Source organism: Myotis nattereri (genome assembly GCF_964212035.1).
Source record: "Myotis nattereri genome assembly, chromosome: 18".
NCBI classification, from domain to species: Eukaryota; Metazoa; Chordata; class Mammalia; order Chiroptera; family Vespertilionidae; genus Myotis; species Myotis nattereri.
The window spans coordinates 30,590,840-30,597,383 of NC_138093.1; positions in this window are offsets into that span (position 1 = coordinate 30,590,840).

Sequence of the window (6,544 nt, forward strand, 5' to 3'; positions counted from 1 at the left end):
AACTGATTCCACAGAGATGACCATTGGAAGGGGGCCTTGAAAGATGAGCAAGGGTTACCAGCTTGGACGTGGTGATGGGGCATTCCATGCGAAGGAAGCAGGATGGCCAAAGACCTCCATCCTCTGACCCCGCTTCATTTTCCTCCAGTATTTAGCTCCATCTGAGATTGTATTTCTGTCTAGCTTCTGTTTATTTTCTGTCTCCCCGTTCCAGCGACACCATCCTCTCTGAGTGCAGAAGCATGTCTGCCTCACCCACTGCTGGGTCCTGAGTGCTTAGCACATACTTGTACAATGAACAAATCCATGGGTGAGCATGGGAAACGGAGAGAATTCCTATGATCCCTACCAGATGCATGTCATTTCATTTTATTCTTAGCAATACCACTCCCCAAGAAAGACATCATTATCTCTACCTTGCAAATAAGCAAACTGAGGTAAGACTGAGATCAGCAACTTGCCCACGGTCACATGCTCAGGAAAAGGTAAAGCTGGGATCAAAGCCTAGGCCACCAGGTCCCAAAGTGAGGACTATACCAAGAAGAGCCTCATCAAGGCCTGAGAGCTGACCAAACTGACCAGACAAAAAAGGGAGAAACCCCCACAAAGATTCATCTCCATCCAAGCCACCGGTCCTGACACATGGCCTTGGCCACTAGCTGTTTAACTTTGGGAGAATTACCGAATTTCTCTGAGCACCTGTTTCTCCTGCAAAATAATGATGGATGCTACGTTTAAGGTTGTTGTGAGATGATGTAGGTAAAGCACTCAGGATGGTTCCAAGCCCATAGTAGGTGCTCAATAAATCTTTCCCCACAGCCCCCTGCTGTCTTGTGGCCGGGCAAATGCTGTTCTCCAGAGGAAGACCAAAGAGGCAGGAGGTGTTAGGACATCTGGCCCCAGCATAGGTGAAGGAGTGGAACGTCTCACAAAGGAAATGAGCAACAAGCTAGGCCTGGGAGGGGTGGATGGCTGAGAAGCTAGGAAAGTACCCAGCAGAGAAAACTTCCGTCTCTGCAAGATAATCTCTGACTCCTCCAGAAGGAAGGTTCAGGCGGGTAACCAGAATTCTAAGTCACTGTGGCCAATCTCTTCTCTGCAGAAAAGGTGTCGCCACAGCGTGGTGATGGGGACCATGTGGCTTGGGCCTCATATATACAGATTTGGCGGTATCTCCAAAGGAAGTTATTCAAAGTTATGATTTTGGGTGTGTATTAGAGATGTCTATTTGAGAAGGGATTTGTGAGTTTAATTATACACTGCACCTGCTTGAGACTTTCTATTTCTTCAAACATAGCACTCACTGCTCTACAGAAATTGTTTCCTGAAATAAACGCACCATCTGTGGAATCATTTTTATAAGGTATTAACTTATAAATGTAAACAATGAATTATACCGCAAGTTTTTGTGCCTGTTTTTGAATTTCTGCATTTGCTGTGTGTTGGTTATGGATCTCTGCAGCCCGGAGCCCAGGACAGCAGCAGCGGGGAGGGGGAAGTGCCGGCTACTGTTCCATCTTGTTCACAGCGCCACCTGGTGTTTGCAATTCATAAAGTATCAAACTTCCTCATCCTTAAGAACTGGAATTTGCTGAATAAAATCGCCACAGCTACTTTCTGAAACTTTCTCTCTCCAAAATCTCGTTTTTATTCACTTGAAAAGAATGTGGCTTATAAGCAAGAAAAATCCAAAATAACAGTTGACGTGCCAGGACTTTCTGATGGATGGAAGTCTCACAAAGTCTCGAACGATCAGAGTCCCAGTGAGTACTTCATCCGTGAAAGCACTCAGGCAGAGGCTGGAGACACGGGTCACGTGGCAGACTGGATCCCAAGACCTTTCCTAATTTTGCTTTGAAATACACCTGGAGAGATGAAAAACAGGTGGCCACTGGCTTTCAGGGTCGAAGTCTGTTTTCTTGCCACTTTTTTTTCTGCTCCTATCAGTTTCCATAAATCCTAAGAGAAGACACTGTCCTCCCAATTGTCATGCCTCCAGTATGGACTGGAGATGACAGAGGTGAGAGTGCAAAGTTACAGAGGCCTCAGCACTCCCTCCCCACCGTCCCCAAGTGGCCAGGCACTTACCCTCAAGTCCAGTCCTTCTGTTGGTTTCTGCAGAGAACAGAAGAAAGAACAGGCAGTCGTTGGACTTCAGGACTCTGTGATTCCATGCCTGTCGTCTGTATCGGTGAGGGACTGCTAACAGTAGAGGCCTGGCCTCCGTGGCTTCAACAGATTAGGGGTTTAGATTTCACATAAGAGGGCAAAGGGAGGCCGGTAGGACCAGCGTGGCCACTCCAGAATGTAATCGGAGAGCAGGCTCCTGACTTTCTGCTCCACAACTTCTATGCACAGAGCTTCCGACCTCAGGAGCCTTGGCGGCCAAAGGGAAGAAGGAATCGGGTGCTCCTCTCAGCTGAAAAGCTGCCCTGAAGGTCTTCCCAATGGTTAGTGTGCACTTCCCTGACCATACCTTATTGCAAGGGGGACTGGGAAATGTGTTAGCTGCATATTGTGCCACCCCAATAAAATCCAGGGTTCCGTGACAGGGGAGGAGGAGGTGAATACAGGCAAACTACAGCTCTCTCTCTCTCTCTCTCATCCATCAGCAGAATGGGGATTACTGCCTACTTGATAAAGATGAGGAAGCTGAGAAGTAGCCAGGAGCTCCTGCAGTAGGTCGGTGGTGAGGTGGGTCTATGCATTTCCACTACATTCCTCTTCCTGAAGCTCAGCGCCAGCTTTGAGAGATAATGAGCACAAAGTAGAAACCAATGACCATCTGGACAAACACCAGCTGTGAGCCCAGGGCCATTCCTCCAGGGGGGAGTCAAACTGACAGATGAAGGGGCTGCAGAGGGCAGTGAGGACAAGGGCTGCAGGACGCTGGGCTCTGTGTCACTCCCTGGGTTGGCAAGAGGCAGCCAGCTGTGGCCGTGGCTCCACTGGGAGGACAGATGGGCAGGAAATCAGTGCAGCTTCCAAGCCAGCCAAGCGGCAGGCCAGCGAGGCTCCAGTTCCCACCGGTCACAGCCAGCTGCAGAGGCCCAAGACTGAAGAACGTGACAGGTGGGCCAGGCGCAGCCCAGGAATGTGTCATCCCTCCCGAGGGGGGCCATCAGGAAGATGAGCGAGCGCAGGTGTTTCTCCAGCAGAGGGTGGCACCGTGGTGGAGCTGCCCACCAGGGGCAGGCTCAGATGTCCCTGTGCAGGGCAACGAGCCATGTGGCAAGCAGATCAGTCCGGACCCCTCTGGAGCCAGAGGAGCTGTGGAGACAGCCAGCCCATTGTTATGAGCACAGCCTGGAGCTGATCTTTCTCATGCCCTCACCTCCCACAGGAGGAAGGACGATGTGGCCAGAGGTTAAGAGAAACCCTGGAATTACATGGGAACACACGCAATGGGAACAGAGGCCACGCCTTTCCACGGCAAAGAAAGGAAAGTCCTCGTAGTCGGGAAGCACACGCAAAGCAAACTTGGGAGCGGGAATAGGAACGCGTTCAGCTCCAGGAACAGGACAACTTCCGTTGAGCACGTGATGTAGGAAGAAGAAATCGTGTTTAGAAAGAAACACACTTTCTCCTGTCAGCTGAACATGCTGAGGGGGGTGTGGGGCGGTTCCCTGGGGAGGAATGTCTAGGCCCAGAAGAAAGAGTGAGCTCTCCTCTCTCTCATCTCCTCAAAACGACACCCATTATGGTTATCTGTGTGGCCACTCCCGAGTCCCTGGCTCTGTAATTAACAGCTGACTGGTGTTTACTTGGCACTCTATGTAGCTAGGCTTCCAGAAAAGCTTTGTCAATGAGAAGTCGGGGGTAGACGTGGTGATGAAGATCACTCCTCAAAAAGAAACTGGGAGAGACTGGGAGAAGACGGGTGGAGAGGAGGGTGGGCTGGCTGTGAAGGCCTGTCCTCCTTGGAGGATGCTCCCTGTCAGGCGAGGTCTATGTATTGCCACTACTTACCTCTTCCCGAAGCTCCTGGCACCTCGCGGCCACCTGCAGGCTGCCTGGTGAGGCTCTGCAGACGGTTATAAACAACTTGCAACTCGCTCCCTCACCCCAGACCTGCTGCAATCGCGAGACCCTAGACTCATCCCATCTAAACTCTGCTGCTCGAAGACCTGCTCCTGTGGCCTTGGAGAGGCTGGGCAGAAGGCGGCCAGCAGGCTCTCACACCTCCTGCCTCCCCAGACCCCCTTGGCAGCCTGGCTCCTTGCCCCCACAAGGGCACAATGGGCGCTGAGCCTTCCCGAGCCCGCCTTGGCCCTCTGGGGTGCGAGAAGTCAGCAGGGACACACTCCCCATCCCACCGGGGCCATCTGCGCTGCATTACAAGCCTTTGGAAGCCAGCAGAGGGCTGTTTAGCTGCTGCTGGTTCTCTATGATTAGCTAGCTCTTGCTTTTTGAATACTGCACATGGTGCAGCCAGCTGTAGGAAGCATTCATGACTCAAAGCTTTTTCCCCGCAAAAAGAAAAGTGCTAAGCTAGTTATTACTAGGGGGAAGAAAAAAGTTTAAAAGTCTTACTTTCTGGGTAAGGTCCTCTTTCTGTCTTATAATTCCTCGTCCTCCCGGGATTGGGACTGTTCCTTTGTCTATTTCCTATAGGCACCATCTAGCCACTTGCTGCAAAGAAGCTTGCTAAGAAATATCAACAGAGCGTGTACCCTATCTGGTTTGGCTCAGTGGATACAACATTGGTCTGCGGACTGAAGGGTCCCAGATTCAATTCCAGTCAAGGGCATATGCCTAGGTTGTGGGCTCGATCCCCTGTAGGGGGTGTGCAGGAGGCAGCCAATCAATGATTCTCATCATTGATGTTTCTATCTCTCTCTCCCTGTCCCTTCCTCTCTGAAAGCAATAAAAAAATATTTTTAAAAGAAACATAAAATGAAAAAGACATGTAATTCCAGCTCAGGTATTATTACCCATGGCCCAGGAGACTCTCCCTTACTCTGTGTGTGCAAGAGACCTGATGCTAAGGCATCCTTTTAATGCAACGGTGTGGAGCCAGGACCAACTGCTGAGCTTACCTTCCTTCCCAGGAGCTGAGCCAGGAACAAAACCCAGTACTTTGTTCACACTTGAAATCCTCCGTGTTCTCTGCAGACAAGAAGCAGTTGCCTGGCTACAGCTGGCACCAAAATCACCATGGATGCTTACTAAAACACGTACCCCCCAGGCTACACCGTAGACTTGAAATCGGGGCTCACAGGTGAGCGGAGGAGTGGAGGAGCTGGAGATTTGGGAGTCTTGTGAATGCTGATAATGAAAGCCAGATTAGCTACAATCCACAGGGAAAAGAAAACGGAATAGAAGATGCAGGTGATCAGCATCCCTTCTTCCTCTTATCTCTGAACTAGACAAATAAACTCATTTCTTTTCTCACAATATAAAAGCTCGGTGGTAAACAACAGCACCAATATGACAATAAGCACAGGGCACTCTATGGATATAAAAAGTTCTTTGTAGCGTAGGTTCGGTAAGCTTAAGATTGTCACCTAAATTTTCACAACTTTGGGAACCCATCTACATATGGAATAAATAGTTCTATTTTCATGTTAGGAAGAGAGAAATAGCCTGCCAGCATGGCTCCGTGGTTGAGTGTCGACCTATGAACCAAGAAGTCACGGTTCAATTCCTGGTCAGGGCACATGACCAGATTGCAGGCTCAATCCTTAGTCAGGGGTGTGTAGGAGGCAGCCGATCAATGGTTTTCTCTCATCATAGATGTTTCTATCTTTCTCTCCTTCGCCTTTCCTCTCTGAAATCAATAAAAATATTTTTTTAAAAAAGAGAGAAATAAAAATGCCTATTGAAATAGCAGGAAGACCCTGAAGTGATTTCACTTTTTTTAAAATATATTTTATTGGTTTTTTACAGAGAGGAAGGGAGAGGGATAGAGAGTTAGAAACATCGATGAGAGAGAAACATCGATCAGCTGCCTCCTGCACACTCCCTACTGGGGATATGCCCGCAACCAAGGTACATGCCCTTGACCGGAATCGAACCTGGGACCCTTAAGTCCGCAGGCCAACGATCTATCCACTGAGCCAAACCGGTTAGGGCTCACTTTTTTTTAATAAGCAATTGTAAGTGTATCCAAGTAGAAGAAAATTTGTACCAATTAAGGGTTGTTCCACCGAGGAAAATGGGAGCCGCATATATCACTCTCTGTGGAGGGAATTACAGCTATGAAATGGGAGAAAACTAAGAGGAACCCTGTGGTGTCAGACTGGAATCAGAGGATGATAAGAATTCGTGATTTTCAATATATAGAAAGATAAATAAATGATGTCATATGCATGTGTGTATACATGTAAACACATGTAAATATTCCCAAGCTCTGACCACTGAGATGGCCTGGGACCAGTGGCTCCACAATAGTGTTGAGCACAGCTAGCACTCAAATCCTAGTTTGAAAATAATTTTCTATTTTAGGAAAAATACAAGATGAGAGTGGAATGTCTTACTGTTCCAGAAAGTAAAGAAATGTCCAAGTATATGGGGAGCAAGTCAAAAAGTCACAAGAGTTGGC